Source organism: Ochotona princeps, chromosome 2 (genome assembly GCF_030435755.1).
Source record: "Ochotona princeps isolate mOchPri1 chromosome 2, mOchPri1.hap1, whole genome shotgun sequence".
NCBI classification, from domain to species: Eukaryota; Metazoa; Chordata; class Mammalia; order Lagomorpha; family Ochotonidae; genus Ochotona; species Ochotona princeps.
Genome location: NC_080833.1, coordinates 99,593,729 through 99,617,166, shown reverse-complemented (window position 1 = coordinate 99,617,166; position 23,438 = coordinate 99,593,729). Strand labels below are relative to the sequence as shown.

At 45.5% G+C, this 23,438-nt stretch overlaps 1 long non-coding RNA gene across 1 annotated transcript; it reads right to left on the bottom strand.

The window, feature by feature from the left end:
* Positions 1-5,370: 5,370 nt before the first annotated feature.
* LOC131479496 (uncharacterized) lies at positions 5,371-20,925 on the bottom strand. The gene is made up of 3 exons (XR_009244905.1): positions 20,811-20,925; positions 7,041-7,161; positions 5,371-5,782 (listed from the first exon to the last, which is right to left on the bottom strand). It is a non-coding gene; the product is annotated as an uncharacterized LOC131479496 (long non-coding RNA).
* Positions 20,926-23,438: the final 2,513 nt, after the last annotated feature.

Below are 23,438 nucleotides of genomic sequence, written 5' to 3'. Positions count from 1 at the left end.
ACCAGCTCTCCCTATGGCTCCCCTTCTGGGAGCGAGACTGTGCAAGCTCGCCATGGCCCGTGCTTACTGTCCCTGTAATCTTCCTCATCTCCCTTGTGTGCTTCACTCAAGCAGGCAACACAGGTTGGAGCTCTCCAGGCGTGGCCTCGGGTACTGACATGCAGGATGGGTGGGTAAGGACTGCCCTCATTTTGCTCCTTGCGTGGGACCACTCCAGCCATGCTTACTTCTGTCTGAGTTCCCCCTGCCACGACCTTTTGATTAGAGCACTTGACAGTGACTTTTCCTTCCCCAGCCCACTCCAACATTTCTAAAGAAGCCACTTCTATCCATGTCTCCATCTCAGGGTTGGCTCCATATGACAAGGTGCCTCCACATGGGACTATGTGCCCCTTTCAACGACAGCTATGTGGTCCCAAGGACTGGGAGCGCTGTCTGCCAACAGCCTCCAGCTGTCAATCTTGGAGTTTGCTTTTCACACCGGCCCTCCTCCCCCCACCTGCCACACTCCATCAGCCAGCTCCCTAGTATTGGTCAGGGAGGGGGCTGCACAGCCGTGGTGGATGTGTCCTGGGAACCGTACTAACCACTGTGTGTTGTGATCACAGGGATCCCGGGTCACAACAGAATAACACTGTGAATTGAGGTTTGCCTGGCTCCAAAGCCTGCTTTGTTTCCAGGTATCACTCTGTTTCCTGAAAGTGAGCCTTCTCCCTCTGGCTTTGGCTGTGTTGGGGCTCTGAAAACGGTGCTCCAAAAGTGTGGCACTTCAGCACACCAAGCCGTTTGAAGTAAAGGACATCAGAAGCCCTCAGAGGCTGCCTCAAAAGCAGTCTCTCTGACCTCCTGCCCGGCTTTCTTCCCTGAAGCTATTCATAGATACCAGAATTCCTCCTCCCTGAGGCAGATCATAGAAACTAGCCCTTCTCCAACAGCAAGCTGATCCTGCAAAGGTCACTTTCCCCCTTCTGTCTTGAGGATCCTTACTGAGCCCCATACCTGGAAGGAAGAATGCTACCCAGAGGCCAAGAAGACCTTTAATGGGCAGGCCTTGCTGGGGTGCCCCGCTCAGTCTGCTAGATCACATCATGTCCTTTTGTCTAATCTCATTTCTGTGTAGCTGCCTATTCTTCATCAATCCTACACATCTAAGTGGTTTTTCCCAGGGTTTTGGATCCTCCCTTTTTTCTTCAATTGTTTATGTTATCTAATCTATTGAAAACACACACACACACACACACACACACACACACACACACACACACACTCTCCTATCCATCCAATGGGGCACTCTCCAAATGCCTGTGATAGTCACAGCTGGGTCAGGCAAAAACTAGGAATCAAAAACTCCATGTGCGACCCCCCATGTGGCTGGCAGAAACCTGATTACTTGAGCCATCACCTGCTGCCTCTTGGGGTGTGCAGGATGGAACGGAAAGCAGAGCGGGAGCCCTAACCCAAGAACTCCTATATAGGACAAGGGACGCATAAGGGTCATCTTAACCACTGTGCTCAATGCCCACTCTGGGTCTTCGTTTCTGGTTTCCCATGCACATAAATCTTGTGAAAATACTTTTTTGTTGTTGTTATGAAGCCACCTTTGGCATAGACGTTGCCTGTAACCGAATATGATGGATGAGAAAGCATAACACTTTTCTCCCCACATCTCCCTGCTACCTCTCTACATTAGGGCTTCTCATAAATGTCACGCCCTTTGACCAGCTTAACGGTCCTGGTTGTGGCTAACTGGGCAGGGTAAAAGGCAAGGCTTTAGAGTGTGTGAGTGAGTGGGCTAAGGTCAGGGTGCAGAAGTGGGGAGCACGAACTATGACCTGCAGGGCACTTCATACTGCCACAGTACTTTTTATTCCTTTTCTTCTTAGCTGCCATTCAGAAAGAGGGGAGGGCACAATGGGCAGTACCAGGCAAGAAGTGATGAGGTTCTGAGCCAATGGAGAGCAGAAGAGAAGCAGAAGAGTCCAATATGCCTGGACTGTTTCTATATGACTTGGTGCCTGACGGAGGCTAGGGGACCTCCTTAGGCAGGTAGGGTTCACTGGGAAGGCAGGTGCATAGGGAGCATGCTGCCTTTGAGGTTCCTACAGTTGTCCACGTAGAGAGTTGTTATTAGGGATAGGAGCCCAGGGGAGAGGAGGCCTCAACTGGCAATACAAATTTGGGATTATCTCCCTGTAAACAGTGAGTGAGGCCATGGCAAAGCGGACGATGGAAAGAGCTTAGTCGCTGGCGAGGAACTAGCCTGTCATCCGATCCTGGCACCACCGTTTCCTTTTGGCACTGTGATCTCAGTTTCCTCATTTGTAGAACTGAGGATAATGATGCTGACCCTGTAACATTACAATGATGAGCATTTGCACACTTTGTAAGCTACCTAGACAGTAAGAAGAGATCAATAAAGGCTGGCTGTGATGGGGCAAGTGGAAGAGATCACAGGGAAAGCGTGTGCAGTGGGAAGAGTCCCGGGGCGGGGGAGGATAGCAGTGTTCCAGAGATGGAGAAACACCAAGGAGCCAGCAAAAGGACAAGAAAGATATGCCAAGGAATCAGAAGATGGGTGGGGGCCCGGTGCTATGGCCTAGCGGCTAATGTCCTCGCCTTGAACGTGCCCCAGGATCCCATATGGGCACTGGTTCTAATCCCGGCAGCTCCACTTTCCATCCAGCTCCCTGCTTGTGGCCTGGGAAATCAGTTGAGGATGGCCCAAAAGCTTTGGGACCCTGCACCCGCGTGGGAGACCGAAAGAGGTTCCTGGCTCCTGGCATCAGATCGGCGCAGTACCAGCCGTTGCGGCCGCTTGGGGAGTAAACCATCAGACAGAAGATCTTCCTCTCTGTCTCTCCTCCTGTCTGTATATCTGACTTTGTAATAAAAAAAGTAAATAAATCCTTTTTTAAAAAAGATGGGTGGATGCTTCTTGGCAGCAAAGGAAAAAGAGCTTTTCAAAAAGGAGAGGGGATTACTGGGATTAACCCCTGTAGGAAGAGCTGATAGCCACAGAAAAAGAAATATGAAGAACAGGGGCTGATGTTGTAGCATAGCGAGATAAGCTGCCATCTATGATTCTTACATTCTACGTGGGAGCACTAAATCTAGTCCCAGTTATTTCACTTCCAATCTAACTCATTATTATTGTAGCTTGGAGAGTAAGGCGAGGTAGTTCAAGACCCCTGGCAGGACCTGGACCCCTGCCACCCACATGGGAGACCCAGATGGAGTTTCAGGCTTCTAGATTTGATCTGAACCAGCCCAGACTGTTCCAAACATTTGGGAAATGAACCAGAAGATGGAAGATCTCCTTTTCTCTGTTTCTCTCCCTATCTCCGTCATTTAAATCATGTAAATAAATAGATATTTGAAACTGACAACTACGAATGGCAAATAAGTGGTTGCCAAATAAGACACATTTCTATCATTACATAATTAGAAAAAAAGTGTATTTTCTGTATTTCTTTATATGTATTCACAGTGTAGATAGTGAGTGCCTAAGTCTACTCAACATTAAAGAAGTGCTGATTAAAAGAATAATGAGGTGCCACCTGTCACCATGAAATTGGTCAAGATGAAAAAGTTTAATAATTATCCAGTGAGGGGAAACACTGCCTGTGTTCCCATGTTCTATGAGAATGAACACTTGTGTCATTTTTTTATGGATCAAATTTTCAAAGTAAACGCAGAGTGTGAATACACGTGTCTTTGAGCTGGACATTGCACTTCCCGTAATTTACCCAACAACAGCCTCACCAAGTCACAAGAAGATCTTCAAAGATACTCATGATAGCATTGTTTTAACACAGTTTTTAAAAAATAGCCAAATTGGAAGCCACCAAAATATCTACTCCCCCAAAAAAAAACCGATGGAAGAGAATATAGTGTCATCTTGCAGCTCGGGTGGCTTGGAGGGGGTGGGGTCAGAAGAGTAATGCAGGATTCTCAGTACAAGTGTGTCAGGGGTAGCTGAGGCTATGAGCATGAGAACCCACCGAACAGCAGCATGGGCCGCAGGACCACAGGGAGGCGGGATCAGCCCAGTTCTGCTTGGTCTGGTTTGAGAGAGGGATGCTGAGGCTGTGCAACGTGACCCTTCTCTCCAGGCCCATCAATCTTTAATTGTGTTTTTAAAATCAGGATATATTTAGTGTGATTGGATTTCTTGTAAGTGCTGGTCAGAGAGCTAGGTTTTGCATCAAGCCTGGGATGAAACCAAAAGAGAGACAGCCAAACAGATGAGGACAGCCAACATCTAGGTCACACATGTTTGTATAGGGGTTAACAAATATTCTTAAAGTGTGTGTAAAAATCTGTTACCAAGGTGACCGTGATGAGAGATGGGAATGTTATGGGGAGGTGGGCTTTAACTTCTAGTTCACATCCCTCCAAACCATTGGCATTTTTATTTTTAGAGCTATTTTTATAGACTGACATCACTCACAGGATGCAATTGGAGAATGATAATGACTTCTAACCAGTGGAGTGTATAGCATTTCAAGTTTCCCCCAACTTAACACTTGCATGACTATGAAAATGCTGCTGAGTTTTGAAAGAATGTACAGAGGAGGAAGTTGTTCTTGCAAAATGTGAATGGTTCTGGAATTTTATAACTCACATATCACAGAGAACATTGCTGTTGGCTGTATATAGTTTTTATGTTTGCATGCTGCAGATGGTGAGGGCTCGAGGGAGGCTTATTGTCTTCAGTAAGATTTAAGACATTAAACCTTTGTCCAGGGTGCAGGTATATACAAGTACCCTGTTGTTTGACAAACTTTAAGGGAACCGTAACTGTGACCTGCTACTGTTCATAGCAATCCCTATTCTGTCTGATGTAAACATTGCACTATGGCCTAACCCTTGTTCTGTATGATCCATTAAGCCAAAACAAGAAATTGAGTTCTGGCTAATTACCTGAACAGCACTGAGTCATCACACACTCGCTGTTTTCAAGACCTCTAAGACTCATTTTTACCGTAACTCTGAAATTTTACCGTTTGATTCTGCTCCTTAGGAGAGAGATGCCTTTCCTGAGTTCCCAAAGTTCCTGTTGAAATCCTAAGGCTACATTTTTCATTTGGAGGGTAGAATGGTTGTTTACAGTGTTGCTCTCCAGACAGGCTGCAAGCAGAACTGGAAGCCATCACTGCTTCTCTGGCGGAGGATGGTGGGGGGACGTCCTGCTCCCGTTCCTTCTAAATGATGCAAACTTTCCTGGCAGCATACTCAAGTCCCAGGGCTGGGGTTCCAGCACCCCATCCTCTATCAGCAAAGAACTGCTCCCTCTGCTTTCCTGCAGAGCACCCCCTCTTCTTCCCAGTACCCTTTGTACACAACAACCATATCATGGCCCAGCTGGGTCCACACAATCCTCCCCCAGACTTCAGTCCACTCAGATCTCATTCTTTCCTAAATGTCTGCAGCAATTACAGATTGAAATGCACAATTGAGTGAATAAAGCTGCCCTTCAGTGTCCGTGGGCTCTGTATCCATGAGCAGGTGGAAAACACTGCAACAAAGGGGAGGCAGCTGATACAACAGTTAAAGTGTTGCTTGGGATGACCACATTCCATTTCTGGTGCAGATTCCAGGCCCAGCTCTGCTCCTATTCCATCTTCCTGATAATGCACACCATAGGAGGTGGCAGGTGATAATTCAAATATTTGGAGTCCTGATGCCTACAGATGTGGCTTGGATTGAGTTCTTGGCTCCTGGCTTTGGCAAGCTGCTGTAGGCATTTAAGGAGTAAACCAGCAAATGGGATTCTCTCTCTCTCTGAAATTAAAAAAAATTAAAGAGAAAATATTTGAACAAAAATAATTGTGTCTCTACCTAAACATATTCAGACTTTTTTTTTTTTGGTCATTAGTATCTAAACAATTCTAACAGTTACTTCCATAGCATTCATTTTAGGCATTATGGGTAATCTAGAGAGGATTTAATGTATATGATGGCAAGTTCATAGAATGTATGCAAATGCTATCCTATTTTGGGATGGATATAGTAATGTAGAGGGTAAAGCTGCCATCTCCGTCACTGGCATCCAGTTTATGTGTGACAGTTTATGACCTGGCTGTTCTACTCCGAATCAGCTCCCTGCTAATGCCTGGGGTAAGCAGCAGAAGATGGCCCAGGTGCTTGCACCCTTATACCCATAGGAGAGACCCTAATAGAGCTCCTGGCTCCTGGCTTTGTCCTGGCCCAGCTCTGCATTGTAGTCATCTGGGGAGTGAACCAACAGATGGAGGATCTCTGTCTCATCTGTCTATCTAACTCTGCCTTTTAAATAGATAAATCTTAAAAAATGACTATGCTATTTTTTAAAAGAAACTTGAGCCTCTGTTGATTGTGGAATCCAAGGTGGGAGCAGTCCTAGAAGCTACACCATCAGCTCCCAAAAGACAAGTGCCCTTGTGTACACGGAGACACTAGCATTTAGCACTTGCTTTGATTCAACCCCTGAGCATGGAAGGCATGGCAAATTTTTGCAATCTTTGGTCTTATTACATCTCTAACTTATGAGAAAGATATGAGAAGTATGATGGTTTCTCACTACGGCTAAGAATATTGAGGCAGAGAGAGGTAAAAGGACTTCCTACCTCATCCAACTCCTGTGGTAAAAGAAATAGTAATAAATGAGATATCTTCATAACTGATTATTGGAAACAAAATACGTGATGATATTCAAGTGCTCCCACTAGTATTGGAATATTCACTGGCAGAGTCACCTTGCCATCGCTGAATGTGTGTTTTCAGAGCCAGACGCTTTGAAACGATTGTCTGGATGCTGTGCTGGATGAGATGTCTAGACCTGGTCCTGAGGGAGGGCTTTTCCTTTTTGTAATCATTGCTGTTTAATGTCAATCATTTCAGCTACGTTGCTCCTTATTTTCACCCTGGAGATCTAGAGTATTTCATTAGTTTTACAGGTATTCTTTGATGAAAAAGCATGGGTACCAATACCTTCATGTAAGTGACGCAGTAGAGATTTCTGGACAAGAGCAGAGGAACCCACGCAATCTCACACTTACTATTCCAACTCCCAAACAAGCCACAGAACTTCCTGTTATGGAAAGCTGTTGTGCAGCCTCTGCTCTCACAGGCCACATGGCAAGGCAGCAAATCAGGAACTCTGGCAAGCATTCAGATTCCCTGCAGAAAAGCCTCTTTAGCATTATGGGCTCACATTGATGGGAGGGTTGGGAGGAGGCTTGCAGAAAGGGAACATGAAGGTGGCCAAGAGAAAACCTTGCGTTGCTTACAACCCATCCCCAGAGTGCCTTACCAAGTCCATTTCGGAGACAGTTCTTGCTGGAAAATCAGTCTATATCAGCCAACCTAAATGTGCACTTGATAACCGACAAAGCACTTCTCCAGAAATGATCTGACTCTAGTTTCCTAGGCACTAAGAAGAAGGCGAGCTAAGTAGGACTGCTCTCGTGTTTCAAAAGCCTGGAAGTTCAGTGATTAGCCAGTGTCATCTTACCTTTCTTCTACCTCACCAGGTACAGCATAGAACTCAGAAACCAAAGGTTTGGATCTAAGTCCCGTTTTTGCTTTGTACCAGCTTCTGGCATTTGAGCCATTGCCTTACTGCTCTGAAATTATTCTCTGTGAAATGAATATAATGAAATGGATCTTATAAGCCTTAGGTCAGGATTATATTAAATTATGATGCCAGGTGCTCTGTAAACTGTAACATATTACATGAATTTGGTTATTATTAACCGTCAGATGATATGCCATATATGATAACATGTATTTTATCCCATTGAACTTAAAATTTTTTTTGTTTTAATATTAATTCTTAGAAAGGCAGATTTTACAGAGTGGAGAGACAGAGAGAAATCTCCACCCACTGGCTCACTCCCTAAGTGATTGCAACAGCCAAAGCTGAGCTGATCTAAAGCCAGGAGCAAGCCAGGAGCTTCTTCTGGGTCTCCCTCACAGGTACAGTGTCCCAATGATTTGGGCCATTCTCCACTGCTTTCCCTGGCCACAAGCAGAAAGCTGGATGGGAAATGGAGCAGCCAGAACATGAACAGGCACCCATAAGGGACCCCGGGCAAGGCAAGGATTTAGCTATTGAGTCTCCCGGCCCTCATTAAACTTTTTACTATGACCTTTTCCAAACATACACCAAAGTGTGTTTGAACAAGATGAATGCATTTAAAATAACACAGTTTCCATGTATACAATGCTCAACTCTTCAATTTATCAACATAAAGCATTTCATTTAATCTGTAACCATTATTACCCTAACCTTTGCTAGACTATTTAAAAAATAACTATAGTCTTTATATCATTTAATTTAAAAATGCTGATACATCTTGAAGAGATATGGACTCTAAAAAAATCTATCCACAATGCCATTAAATCTAAAAGAAATCCACACTAATTCCTTAATGCCATCCAATATCCAACATCATAAAGATCCAAGTTATCTCAGGCCTGGTGGCGTGGCCTAGCGGCTAAGATCCTCGCCTTGAACGCCCCGGGATCCCATATGGGTGCCGGTTCTAATCCCGGCAGCTCCACTTCCCATCCAACTCCCTGCTTGTGGCCTGGGAAAGCAGTTGAGGACGGCCCAGAACCTTGGGACCCTGCACCCGCGTGGGAGACCTGGAAGAGGTTCCAGGTTCCCGGCTTCGGATCGGCGCACACCGGCCGTTGCGGCTCACTTGGGGAGTGAATCATCGGACGGAGTATCTTCCTCTCTGTCTTTCCTCCTCTGTATATCTGACTTTGTAATAAAAATAAATCTTAAAAAAAAAAAATCCAAGTTATCTCATGAGTGGTTATCTGCCTGCATTAGGATCCAGAGAAGGCACACATAGTGCTTTTGGCAAAAGCTACCCTTGCTGCCCTATTGTTTTAAACTTTCCATTTGTCTTTTGACAGTATTGAGCCATTTGTCCTACAAAATCGTCCATCTTTTGTATTGGCCTATTGCCTTCTCATGTTTTTAACATGTGCTTCTATTCCATATGTTTACATAAATCAGTGACTATATCTAGAGGCTTGAGCAGTGCCAGATTTCTATCTCTGGGACAAAGTCGTTCTTCGTTGGTTCTATTTGCTATTGCATCATATTAGCAGGTCAATCTGCTTATCTTTCTTCTTGTGCTCCTAAGATTGATCGGATAGTTTACACCATGGTTGGACCAGACTTCATGGAGACTGACTTTTGTGTAATTTCAGGGGCTTTTTTTGAAGAGAAGGAAATCAAAATTACAAATGTAAGATTAGGTTCTAGGTCTTGGGATGGACTCCTGCAAGTGAGAATTGTTGAAGCTTACACAGAAAGTTCATGATAAATCCACTTCAGGTTTCTGGGGATAGCAATCAAATGTATCCATAAAGTTTCCCATCCATCTAGTGACTAATGGCTTTAACTCCCATTGCTGTGGTTACATTGATCTGTTTTAAACAATTTCTATTTATCTGAAATTCAAAGGGAAAGGAATAGACAAAGAACAAGAGATTTTGCATCTACTGGTTCACTGCACAAATGGCTACAATGGTCAGGACTGGGCCCGGCCAGAGCCAAGAACTGGAAGCCTCATCCTACTCTCCCACATGGATAGCAGGGGCCCAAGGACTTACGCCAACATCCTGTGCCTTCCCAGCTTCTTTGCGGCTAGGAGATGGAGCAATGAAACAACCAGGATGCAAACTGGTAATCTAAAATGAGATGTTGGCACTGCAAGTAGTAGATTAACTTATACTCCATAAGGTTGGCCCCATAGATGTATTTTCTCCACTGTAAAATATACTAATTACCTCAAAACTTACACTTTTATTAGGTGGTCTTTTTTAATTATAGAAGACTTTTCCTTCATCCACTATTTGACTACCTTGTGACTATCATGGGTGCAGAAAGGAGATTTAAACCACATAGTAATTGAAACAGGAAATTTTTAATATAGGAAAATATTAACTAGGGATTAGGAAATGCTGAAGAACATCGGTGTAGCAGATACAGGGAACAGCTGCTACTTCTTGAGCTGAGACAGAGCCTGCATGGAAGTGACAAGCTAGAAGTGGGTCTCCCTAACCCCACAGGTGGAGACAGTGGCTGGACCGCTCAGGTTAGGGGAGAAGTTCACTGAAGGCTGGGGTTAGCATGCAAGAAACTTCCCATCAGGGAACAATCAAGATTTGATAGAAATCTACCTGTAGGGTTGCTGTTAAGTCTGCCTACTGTTGGCCTTGGTGCTTTGCAGAAAAAAGAACTGAAAGAGGAACTATTCTTCCTGCTTCGTCTTCCAGCACCCTCTACTGTCAGCAGATTTACAATATGCCAGCTGGGGACAGGAGAAATGTTTCCAGGGTCCAGCACCAGAATCACAAAACAGCAAAAGAGGATGGATTTGGAGCTGAGAGGCAGTACACTGCTGATTGGCACATCATGAAATCTGGTTTGGATCAGAAAGGTAACATAAATGCTTGATCCTCCCCAGTTTTCAGAACAAGGTGGTTCCCCAAGAAATTTTCAGATGGCTGAAATGATTCTATTGTTGTCATGGTTAATGAAATCATTAGGAACTCATGAATTTTAACATATTCAAATTGATCAATCAACTGCAGTTACTCCTCTTTTTGATTGGTAGCATATATTTTAGACTGGCCCACTGCATGAAGAATGCATTTTCTCCCCCTTCAAAGTTTAGGAGACATCAGATGCAAAGCCATCTTGACTCTTTGGTGCACAAAATCCTTAGAGCAAAGATACCTTTGGCATAGAGGGATCTGAGACTGGGGATTACCTCTCTGTTGGTTCAAGCATTAGTGTGAAATATGTGGAACTCTTGTCCTTGGATGCACACTAGATATTAAAGAAAGGGAAGAAAGCTTCTTTAATAAGACAGGCATCCTATCAGGTCCTGCCAATTGGTTTGTCAAGAGCCAAACACAAATTAATGCTTCCCTCACTGCTATGAGGAGAAAGAGATAGGGAAGCATTGGATTAAACGACTGAGGCAGACCTTATCTCCCAGAGGTGGGTGAGACACTATTTCTCACTTCACATGCTCTTCTACAATGTGATCTTGCCAGCCCTCCATCAGGAGCTGGAATATAACTCCCTTCCCCTTGAATCTTGTCTGTCTGATGGGCCATTTATGATCAATAGAATGCAGTGTGACTTCTGAAGTTAGAGCAGACTGAGTCTGGTAGCTTCTGCTTCATTTCTTTCAGATGCTTGCCTTGAGGGAAGCTAGACATTGGGTCTTAAGACCAACTGGCCTAAGTTGGCTATTCCAGATGGGCTGTGGGCTCTCTGGTGGACAATCCATTCAGCTGCATTGTCCATCCCAGCTGAGCCTTTAGATATAACCTCGGGTCCTGCTCACATATGTCTTTAACTGCAAGGCACACCTTAAGTGAACCATGCTTGTCTCAAATTCTTGGTCCACAATTTCATGAGCAAGATCACACGGTTGTTACAGGGTCTTAAATTTGGCTTACTTTGTAAGTCAACAAGTGCAACTAGAATAGGGAGCCTGAAGGTTTTCCTCCTTGCTGAGACAGCTGAAAACTCAAGATTGTATGCACACCTGTGTATTATAGATATTCAACAGAGATTTTAAATACAAGGGTTTCTTTTTAAGATCTGATCTGAGGATTCTTGGAGCCCAAAGGCAAATTCTGAGCATCATGTCCCTTATTTCCTAGTCTGACATGGCCCAGGTCCCACTCTTGGTCACTCATGGGACTTTGCAGCTCTGTCACTGATTCTGGTTGAAAGCAGGAAGTGGTCAGTGGCTTTCTGTATAATGCCTTGATCTTGGGAAAGAAGTAGAAGAAAAAGCAGGAACTCCATAAAAGATCTGAGTTGAAGTACAGAGTCCTTCGCTTCCTAGCTTGGTGATCTTGAGGAATTTATTTAACAGCTTTTGCTAGTTTCTAGTTTCCCCATCTGAAAATGAGAAAAATGATTTTATAATTAAACTATACTTAAGAAACTCTAAGAGTTTCAACCCGTTTGTTTGAGCCAGTTATTTAGATGCTGTTACATATTATCTTTTAAAAGTTTAAAAATACAGAAAATATAGAAAACAAGCATTTACATTCTTATAAGTGGGAATTACCACCATCAACATCTTGGCTTACTTAGTATTATTTTTCTCTTTGTAAGCCACTGTGCTCACTGCTTCTGAAGAATTGAGAAGTATGTGTTTATTATAAATCATGTAACCATACAGAGAAGTACCCCCTAATATGGAATACTTTTGAAAGGTGCAAACTGTGCATTATTCCAATACTTTAATACTTTTGCTGCCTTAGCTAGTATACCACCACATTTTTAAATACTGGAATTTTTACTAGTAAACACAAAGAGATAATTCAGTTGCTTCTACTACCATTCTCCTGGTTTTTCTGATGTTCTCTACCTAGGGTTATTGTTTGAGTACAGCTATTCCCGGTCTTGGTGAGACACTCACATCCTCAGGGGACAACACCCACCATTGTTTGACTCAAAGGGGGAAGTGCCTTTGCCCCCACCTTGCCCTCCACCCTTCCTTTTAACCAATCGCACTCATCTCTGCTCAGCTCAACATGTTCTCTGATGTGTGATTACTGCTATGGAATACTCATTCACAGACTAAGAACCAAATTTTATATCAACTGGCCTTTGGTGGCACCACTGGGAGGGGTATGGCACCCAGAACCTGTGATGCATTGTAGAGATTTCTGTTTAGACTTTGCTTCTGTGTAAGCCACACAGCAATGCTATTTGTGTTTGAGTCTGTCAATCATCCCTCCAAATTTTGTGACTGCCCAGCCTCTCCAAAGCAGATCTAAGGGCTGGTTAGGTCTTGTCAGTGCCCTCCCTTTTGAACAAGATTAGGATTTCTTTAGGTGCAAGGAAATCAATCCAGCACTCAGGGTGCCTCATGAGCCTGTTCCTGTACTGAATTTGAGCGTATCCACACACTTCCATGCAGTCTTATCTTGCACCAAGAGACAATACTTAGTACTGACATACATAAATAAGTTCCATTCAAAAGATGAGAAAGCAAGCAATCATCATCCACATACATAAGCATGGGTTGATCCACACAGAGAACCACCCATTCTGAGCGGGCAAAAGGCCCAGAAAGAGAAAGGCCGAGAGGTGGGAAACAGAGGGAGCACTCTAGTATCACTTCTAGTTGTTCTCTACAGAAGAAGAGAAAGCTATCCCCAGTTGCTGACCATTTTTATGAGGTTGGAGGAACAGGAGGCACCTCTATACGTGTTAAGACCATATGGAAGTCTTATGATACTGCCATAAAATTTCACCTAGATCTTAAATTACATGTTTTCATGGCATCTTCCCTGCTCAGTGGAGGAAAGAGATACATCCTGGGAAAGGAGTGGTTGTTTTGGTTGACAGGTTGGAAGCAGAATTACACATGGTGCAGGCGGGGTTGTGTCTTGCACACACCTCCAGCTCAACAGATTGTATCTAGTTGCCTGCCTATCCCATATCAGGGAGAGAGAGAAAGAGAGAAACAGAGGCTGTCAAAAAAAACCTGTCAAAGGCTACAACAGCCTGAGGCGCAGCCAGAAATCTGAACCTTAATCCAGGTCTCCCACAGGGTGGCAAGTACCTGAGTGTTAGAGAGACAGGAGGCCGATTCTTTTTTTTTTTTTTTTAATTTTAATTTTATTTTATTGTATTGTTGTTGACGATCTTTACATAGTTAATAATGGTTAAAAAAAAAAGGTTCAGGGGGTATAAGGAAGTGGGTAATATTATTATGTCCATATTGTTTCCGTCATGTATCTGAGGTAAAGGGGGATATTGAGGGAGAAGCCCCACCCGGTTTCCCGCCCACCCCAAGTCCCGGATGTGGGGCATGCTCTGAGATATTTGCTCAAGTGGTTTTAATAGTTGTCCAGTTATGAATCGCTGCCAGTTTTGCTTGATGAGGTTGTCCACTGATTGATATGGTCCATCATAAAGTCTCCGTTTGCCCCATATTTCATTGCCAACATATAGTTGAGATGAATGATTGACCTGTGCTGTCTTCTGTCCTTTCCTGGTTAGAGTTCTCAGTCCAGCAGTTCAATTGGGGAGATCTCCAAAGAAACCTTGAGGTATTCCCAGACCAGATTCTTGTATGTTCTAGCAAGCACAGGGCCCGGCACAGTCCATCACCCCGATTAGCTGGTGGTTGCAATTGCTGGGTTGGTTCTGTTTTCAGTCCCGACTTCCACTGGAACCAATGGGTGTTGTAGTCCACTCTGGTTCTGCCCAGCACATACTTGGCCCTTACATCAACCAATGGGAGCTGCAGCCTAGTCGGGGCGACCCACAATAACCCCCACCAGGCCCGCCCCCTACCCTAGTTTGTCAGTATGTGTAGCAGTAGACCAGTCTGTCCCCCATCCCATTTGGCTCTTGTACTTCTCAATGGGTATTAAAGCTTAGTTCCATCTAACCAACTCAACCATCCAGCCCTCACGGATGTTGTTGAGTGCCTCTCTGTCTAGCCACCCCAGCCCCCGTCCTAGTTTTCATGCCCTCCAGCGGGAATAGTGACCCAGGAAGGGGGAACCCACTTTTTCCCTCCCAGGTCTCTCTCAGTCCCGGTTTATGCACTCTTTAGGTAGTTCTGTGATTTGACTTGACAGAATTAGTCCCCAGTGCCAGCTTTTGCCAGCTGATGCTGCGAGGAGGCCGATTCTTAACACAGACAGGCAGAAAGGAGCAGAGTCTCTGAGGAGGAGTAATGCAATCACCAGTCACTGGACGCGGCTATACCAGCCAAAGGCCCCCACCACCAGGAATCTGTTTGAACACCTTGATAATTTCCCTATATACAATGAGTTACTGGACTCTGATCTCTAAGAGTCTTAGGACAAGTACTTCAGTTTCATCATATCAGCATGTCTATGCAAAAAAAAAAAAAAAAAGGTTATTCTGGCTGGCGGCTGCTACCTGAGTGGTTCATAGATGTCCACCTTACTAGCATACATAGTAACCAATCAAGGAAAGCTCCCCATTTAAACACACATAAAAACCCCAAATCACCATATGGGCACCAGTTCATATTCTGGCTGCTCCTTCTAGTTCCCTGCTTGTGCCCTGGGAAAGCAGGAGAGGATGGCCCAAAGCCTTGGGACTCTGAACCTGTGTGGGAGACCTGGCTGGCTTTGAACCAGGTGAGTTCCGCCCATTGGGGCCACTTGGGGGGTGAACCAGTGGATGAAATCTCTTTCTCTCTGTCTTGCCTTCTCTCTGTACATCTGCCTTTCCAATAATAAAATAAAATGAAATAAAATTTTAAAGCAAAAACCGAAAAAACCACAAAACATGACCTCTTCTTCAGCCACCCTTTCTGGGGACTCCTGGTACTGTGGGGGGCGGGGTGGGAGAGCTCTCTCTCTCTCTCTTTTGTTTAATAAGCTTCCTTTGCATTGCTCCCACTTTCTTGTCCTGTGCCCTAAATCCTCATGGGCATGAGACAAGGAACTGGGTGTGGAAGGAGAGAAAGCTGTTACATAAAGAGCTGTATCTACAACACCCGAATATTAGCCAACAGCTGCTGCCTCCCAAGGTGCACATCAGCAGAACTGGGTGTGTCAGGTAGCAGGATAGACATCAGCCAATGTGTGTGAGAGGGGGAGGAAGAGAAAAGAAACGGGAATTGGTGGAGGTCCATGACAAAGAAGCCCAGAAGCGAGCCTTGGGAACAGCACACATATACTCCTCTGAAGTCCTGCCCTTGTCTGGAAGGCCTTGTGGGTGGATCCCAGGGCCCATTCTAGGTTAATCTTCCAGCCCAGCCCCAATAAAGTCTGCCCTAATAAAGCCCCAGGAGAAATTCCAGAAATTCCACGTCTAGCAAGTCCCACACTACCCAGAAGAGGCAGGGAACCACTAAGGGTGCAATGCTAGCCCCTGAAATTCTTCTCTTATGAGAAGAGCAGAACCTCTGTTCTGGACACCTCGGGAAATGGAAGCAGAACCGGGACTGGAACCCAGGCGCTCTGAAATGGGATGTGTGCATCCCAAGCAGTGTCTTAACCACTGTGCCAAACACCTGTCTCTATTGTCTGCACTTAGCCCATTCACTCCTCCCACAAATCCTTTCATAATCCTCAAAGTTGCCTATACCCACCCATATCCTTCTCTCCTATGAAAATGTATGTTTTTGAACAACCCCCAAAACTGACTGAAGGTGATAATAGGATAACTAGGCAGGGAGTTGCTGGATCCAGGTAAGCTAGAAGTCTTGCTGGCCCTGCCATGTAACCTTATCCTTTCATTTGTCATCTTGATACGCCCACATTCCCCGGATTCACCTGTGTCTCATCCAGGACCAGAAAGATGGTGTCACCATGATGATCACATGGAAATTAAACTGTGTGAAGGTGTTATAAAAATCCCAGAAACTGCCACACATGCTAAGGACATCACCTCATTTGTTTATTCATTTAAGGTACCACCTGCTACCTCATAAAAGAGGATATGACAGGTTAGAGGTCTCTCTTTCCTTTCAACCACATTTGGAAGTCCTACTCAGGATTTTTCTCCATCCCCCTCCTCATAGGTCACACTCCGGCCCATTCATAGTGGGCATTTCTCTATCTGGGGTCCCCTCCTCCACTACACATGAACATGTGTTCACTAACTCCCTTTTAATTAAATACTTGAAAGCTATGCTATGTCTCCACTTAGAATTCCTATCTCTGTGAGAGGCAAGAACCTAGAATAAAGATTAACATGCTAGACTACAGGAGTGACTGTAGAACCCCCTCAACATGGGTCTGCTCAACTGATGCACAGAAAGCCAATCACTGGCCCTGGGATGCTGGAAGATAGGAGGTATCTACTACAAAACACCGAACTAGAATCTGGGTGACAGGATTCCTGAGCACTGTGAGGGGTCAGGAGTGTAGCCTCTTCTAGATTGATGTTGGGGTGAGGGTTTGGTTCCTGCCCAGGTTCCTGTTGGGCTGCAGTACTGGTAGGTCTCCTCTGCTTGGTAAGTGACCAAGTGTCCTTTAGGATACTTTCATGATAGCGAAGTGGGCTTCAGTTAGTCTGGAGGCTCCATGTAAGAGAGTAACTTTTTGCTCTAGAACTAGAGTTCCTGGAAAAGAAACTCCTTTAAACAAGACCAAAGCTCAAGAGGTCATCTAGTTGGAAAATGAACAACCTCAAGAGTCCTGCAATTAGAACCATGTGGGGCAGCTTTCCCACTCTCTCAATGGAGTCGATTTTAGCAGCTGGCTGGCTTACTATCATAGAGGCAGAGTGTAAAATGACAGAGTGAGATAAGGAGATGGGGACCTGCCAGATTCTGACATCTGCATTCTTGGCGGCACTGTATGGGGGCCCAGTTTCGAGAGATTCATGCTCTACAATGCACATGACTAAGATAATACACACTTTCTCCTGTTTGCCTGTCTGTGGTCAGTTTACTTCAGCCAGCCCTCAGATACTCGTGGGGAAATCACCGCTCCCCCTGCCTGGCCATTCCTGCTGGCACAGGAAATACAACAAGGCTCCCAGGAAAACATCAACAAAGAGGGATATTGAAAAAAAAAAGCAAAAATTGTTCGTTTTGTTTGTTTCAAATGCCACTTTAGAAAGCAGTTAGCTCAAAGAAAGCTTGCCTGCTGGCATGAGATAGCAGCCAGTCCAGGCAAGCAAAGACCAAACCCAAACAGCCAAATCCAGGGAAGGAACAATTAGATCTAATCTTACGAAGCCATATGTTGACAATGGGATACTGCATGAGCCCAAAAGAGGGGATCATGATGGCAATCTTCCTGGTAACACCTATGGGAGAAGCCCAGCAGCACCCCTTTATCCAGGATTCATGGTCAGAGTGCCCAGCTGCAGCTCTCAGACCAGGATGCCTGCACACCTCAAGCAGGACACCCAGCAAAAATCTCACTGGCCATGACTCCCTCTTGCCTCACTAAAGATCTGCCTGTGAATTCCAGCCAGAGCCACCAAAGGGGACCTGGAGGAAAAAAAAATTCTGAAGCTGAGTTTTTCCCCTGAGGCCCACTCCTGCCTGACCGAGGAGAGTCCTTTGCTAAAGGTAATACATCTCTGCTGTCTGCGTGGGAGTCCTGCCCTGATGATTGGCTGAGGTTCACAGTCCACACCTGTGCCCTCCACACCTGCAACTCTGCTGCCTGGGTTTCTCTTTCTCACCAGTCTTTGTCCAGAGTGAAAGAAGACCCGAAGCAGAACACGGCGCAGTGGCCTGAGTCTCAGCAAAACAGGGAGCTGAGCATGCGGGCTGGGGAAAAAAGAATGTCTTGGATAAAATCGACCTGGAAGGCACAGAGCTCCTCTCACTACCTTCACAAAGCATTTTCTTTTTTTCTTTTTAAAGATTTATTTATTTTTATTGGAAAGTCAGATATACAGAGAAGAGGAGAGACAGAAAGGAAGATCTTCCGTCCGATGATTCATTCCCTAAGTGACTGCAACAGCCAGAGCTGCGCTGATCCAAAACCAGGAACCACGAACTTCTTCCAGGTCTCCCATGTGTGTGCAGGATCCCAAGGCTTTGGGCCATTTTTGACTGCTTTCTCAGGCCACAAGCAAGGCTGGTGGGATTAGAACCGGTGCCCATATGGGATCCTGGCACATTCAAGGCCACCGCTAGGCCACTGCATCAGGCCCCCATAGAACATTTTCAGTTTAAAGTTTCTGCTTACTTCTCCCCAAGTCACCTCCAAGTAACCCCACCAAGCAGGAAACTCCAAAGGGTTTACACTTGAAAGTCAAGCCTTCAAAGTAACTCCCTTCTCTGCTCTCTCAGAAATGTCCTGAAATATGCTTGTTGCCCAGGAGCCTCTGCACTCATTAGCAGTCATAATTTTGTAATTTTGTTAGAGGTTTGAAAACAGTCACAGGTGAGAGACAGAGCCAGAAGAAATATGTCCATACACCTTTTTCCAGGGCTGCCTCTACAACTCCTCCCATGGCCAGAAACCCCAAAGAGATCTTATAGCCCAGAACTGGTACCAACCCCAAATATCCAGATGGCTGCTGTCTGTGTCCCTGGAAAAAATCTACACCCTATGATGATACCCTTACGACAAAATGACTAACACTCCCACCTGATGCCAGGGCACTTCTAAGACTTCCTGAAACTGGGAGAAGTTCAGAAGCCATCAAATTCTTGGAAATTCTTGCCCTTTCCTGGAAAAATCAACCCAAAGAACCACCGCCTATCCCTCCAGATCACCTAAAGGAATGACCAGAAATCGTACAGGTTGTAGCTCACTCTGGAGCTTGTTCATACTGCGTCTTGAGTATGTACTTTCTGTTTGCTAATAAATCCTGCTCCTCTGGATTCCTTCATGCGTTGGCAACAAGAATATGGACTCACTCCAGCAGAACAATCTGATACATTAACCAGATGTTTTGTTTTTCTCTTTGACATTTGAGCATTGAGCCATGCATGAGGTTGCTGGCCAAGAACTAGGCCTGAAGGAAAGTGTGGCTTCTGGGTTCAAAAGGCAACACCTATAGTCAGACTGAAGTGACTTGAAAGGAAGTACAAACAGGCAGAACAGGTTTCTGTCCCAAGGTCCCTTCTCCACCCCAGACACACACCCAGAGAAATGAATTCTGCAAGTTCCAACAGCAACGCATGAGCCAGAAAGTCTACCCTTGTCTTTATTCTCCCCTCAGAAGAAGTTGGAGGGACAGAGTTGAAAGAGACTGGCCTTGGGCCTGGCGGCGTGGCCTAGCGGCTGAAGTCCTCACCTTGAAAGCCCCGGGATCCCATATGGGTGCCTGTTCTAATCCCGGCAGCTCCACTTCCCATCCAGCTCCCTGCCTGTGGCCTGGGAAAGCAGTTGAAGATGGCCCAGTGCATTGGGACCCTGCACCCGCATGGGAGACCCGGAAGAGGTTCCAGGTTCGCGGCTTCGGATCGGTGCGTACCGGCCCGTTGCGGCTCACTTGGGGAGTGAAACATCGGATGGAAGATCTTCCTCTCTGTCTCTCCTCCTCTCTGTATATCTGGCTGTAATAAAATGAATAAATCTTAAAAAGAAAGAAAGAAAGAAAGAAAGAAAGAAAGAAAGAAAGAAAGAAAGAAAGAAAGAAAGAAAGAAAGAAAGAGACTGGCCTTGACTGCTGGGAAGATTCTTGGTGGAGTGTGAGAAGCTGTGCAGGTGTGCTTGGGTCATAGGTCCACGGGGAAGGGTAGTGAGAGGTGATGTGAGCCATGGAAACATGAGATACCACAGGCCATTGAGCAGTGAGAGAAGGACCAGCCTATGACGTTTGGGCTGAACAGGAGGGCAGTGTCTATCAGGACAACTCAGAAGAAGGAATGCTGGCTGCCCCTAAGGAACTTGGGTGGACTTCCTTCCAGGGGTCAGAAGAGTACAAGCTACTTCTCTGTTAGCTGTCATTGCCAAGGAGAGGTGAGAACTGAAACTGAGCCAGCAGGGATAGGTTGAAAGCTCTGCTCCCAGGGAGGGCCAGACTTTGTATAGGCTGAAGTAAACAGCTGGGAAAGGGTCAGATCGCCACAGACAGGAGCACAACTCCAGGGTAGATCTAGTGTGGAGCAGCAGACCTGCCTGTTGTCACTTTGGTTGTGTGAGTCAGCTGGGTAAAGTGGCCCACAGATACCTGCAGGTCACCAGACCTACCTAGCTGCCTGCCCAGCCCCTGTTAGGTCCACTCACCTGACTCAGAAAGCCAGTCATCAACCAGGAGTGGTGGAACAAAGGAAGAGTCTACTGTAAAGCTCAGAGCAAGCAACCGGGCAGCTCTCACTTAATTCCTGAGCCCCCCTAGGGGTTAGGCGTAAAGGTACTTACGGTTTGAAGTTGGGGCTGCGAGATGAATGTTCAGTTCCCAACTAAATTTCTTGTGGGTCTTTGATGCTTGAGGGCTTCCTTCCATTGGTCAATAATGTTGTGTCCTTTAGGGAGATATGATGGCAAAGTGGATGTTGGTCATCTGGTGGCTGCATGCAGCTGACAGCTACTTTCCTTTCCAGGCATTGGCTTCTAAGTAAAAAAAAATGAGGAACAAATGACCTCACGAGTCCAGGAATTCGAACCTTATGGAGCCAGCTGCCCCCACGCTTTCAATTCAGTGAATTAATTTTAGTAAGAGGTTGATTTGTTATCACAATGCTGGGCAAAGACATCTCAGGCTAATGGACAGGGAGCTGGGAGGCCTTGGGAACCGAGAGCCTGATGTGTCCAGCACCTGCAATCTAGGCGCTGTGAAGCGGCTTGGTCTCAGCGTCACGAATCAAGCTCACCTAAGATCATCATGTGATGTTCTAGGGCAGTGTCTTCAAAGCATGGTCCAGAAGCCCCTGAAGGTCTCTCAGGCCCTTCAATCATGAGGTCAAATCTGTTTTCATCACAATAATTTGAAGTTATTTGCCATTTGCCCAAGAGCTCCCACATTAGATTATTTTAAAAATACATTTTAAAAAAAATGCATTTACTTCTTTGAAAGGCAATACTGATAGGCTTTTCCATCTGTTGGATCATTCCCAAAATAGCCACAATAGCTGGGATTGGGATATGTAAAAGCCAGGAGTCCCAGAAGTCCATCCAGGTTTCCCATGTGAGTACCAGGGATACAAACATGAGGGCCACCTTCTGCTGCCTTCCCAGGTACCTTAGCAGGGAGCTGGATCAGAAGCACAATAGCCAGTGCTTCTGTGTGGGATGGCAGCCTTAACTCAGACAGATACACAGAGTGTATAGGAGCCAAGGAAATTTCCCTTCTTTCTCTGAAGGTTCCAGTGTCACTGAATACACAGCTGGTAAACAAACTTCACAGGGCAAAGGGCATACAAATGTGTTAATGTGCATATGTGCAAGGGAGCCGGCTTGATTATGGAATGATAAGAAGCAGATACAATTGAGAAGGCCAGATGGCTAAAGTGTAAATGCCCTCTCTATGCAGGAGAGGGATATGGGGTGGGGAGGCACACAGGCAATTTTGAAGAGGTTGTAAAGAATTTTTAGGAGAAATGAACGGGCTCAAGAACGGACACTAGCCAGGGACAAAGTTCCTCTGATCTCTCAGGACAGAGGTTACGAAAGGAAGGCCAGGACAGGCTGCACTAGGGACAAAGGCTGTTTCAGTAGGCAGATCAGGTCTCTCAGATGGCAGTCCTGGGGAGACTAGATGCTGCATTTGATGTAAATACATGGAAATCTTTACTCTTCTGTGGTTAACCTTCCCTGGTTAGTGAGCTGGTAGGCAAGGTGACGAAGACAATTGCCTTTCTTTTGGAAGAACTTCAGGAAGAGGTCTCCCCATGCTTTGGAGTGGGGAGAGGGAGGAACAGGGAAGGTTAGAGAGACCTTTACTGAAGGGTGCTTCCAATTCCCTTTAATTCAACATGCTTTAGGACAGGCATCTGTACAGCAGGTTAAGACACTTAGGATACTGCTTGGGACTTCTTCAGCTCATGTTGGAGTGCCTGGGTGGCGGTGTTGGTATAACAGGCTGGTAGGCAGTTAGGTCAGGTACTCGTCAGTATGAGAAAAGGGGCAGAATCCCTTGGAGAGTGGACAAAAAATTTGCTTCTTCCCAGATGCTGCTTTTAGCAACACTAAATTTTGTCATGAGAATAGATCAGATAGGTTTACCAACCCCAGCCCTCCTGGTGAGTTTTTCTCTGACTCCTGATTGGTTGTTATTCTAGCCCTGTGGTTGGCTGTTAGCTGTTACCTTAGGTTTAATTTAGGGCCAACAGAGAGAGCCGCTTTGAGCATAAAAGAGTCAATACCAGCAAACTTCTCAGGCAACTTCTCCTTTGGAACCCCACTCCTGACTTCTGTGGCCTGAGGTTTCTCACTGAAATAACCTTGTTTTTCTCACTGTCCCTTTGTAAGCAGAAATTCTTCTTCAATGTGAGACAGGAGCAATGATCATCTCCATCGCCCCATAACACTTGCTCCTTTGCTTCTGATCCAACTTCCTGATAATGTATGCACTTGGAGGCCGTAAGTAGTGACTCAAATACCTTAGTCCCTGCCACTCAGGTAGGAGACCTGGATTAACTTCCAGGCTCCCACTTTCATCCTGGCTCAGCTCCAGCCCTTGTTATTATAAGAAACAGCTGATCAGAGGTTCTTGTCTTCTCCAAATAAAATAAACTAATTTCACATGTAAAACAGAGTAGTAGTAAACATACTTGTAAAGCTTAATGAGAAGAATGTACCTGACAGACTTGGGAACTAACCCAATAAAGAACGGAGGCTCCAGTCTGCATCCAGACAAGAATATCTATAGATACAGGTATGGTCTACCTGTTCTTCTGCCCTCTCCTTCTTTTGGGATATTCATGGGTGGGTGGGTGGGACACTTTCTGGATGTGAAAATCATGAAATTCCTCCCAGGATTTTGTTGGACTTCAGAGACCCTCTAATTCAGGATGGGGAAGGATCTCCAAGGTTGCCCCTGGAAG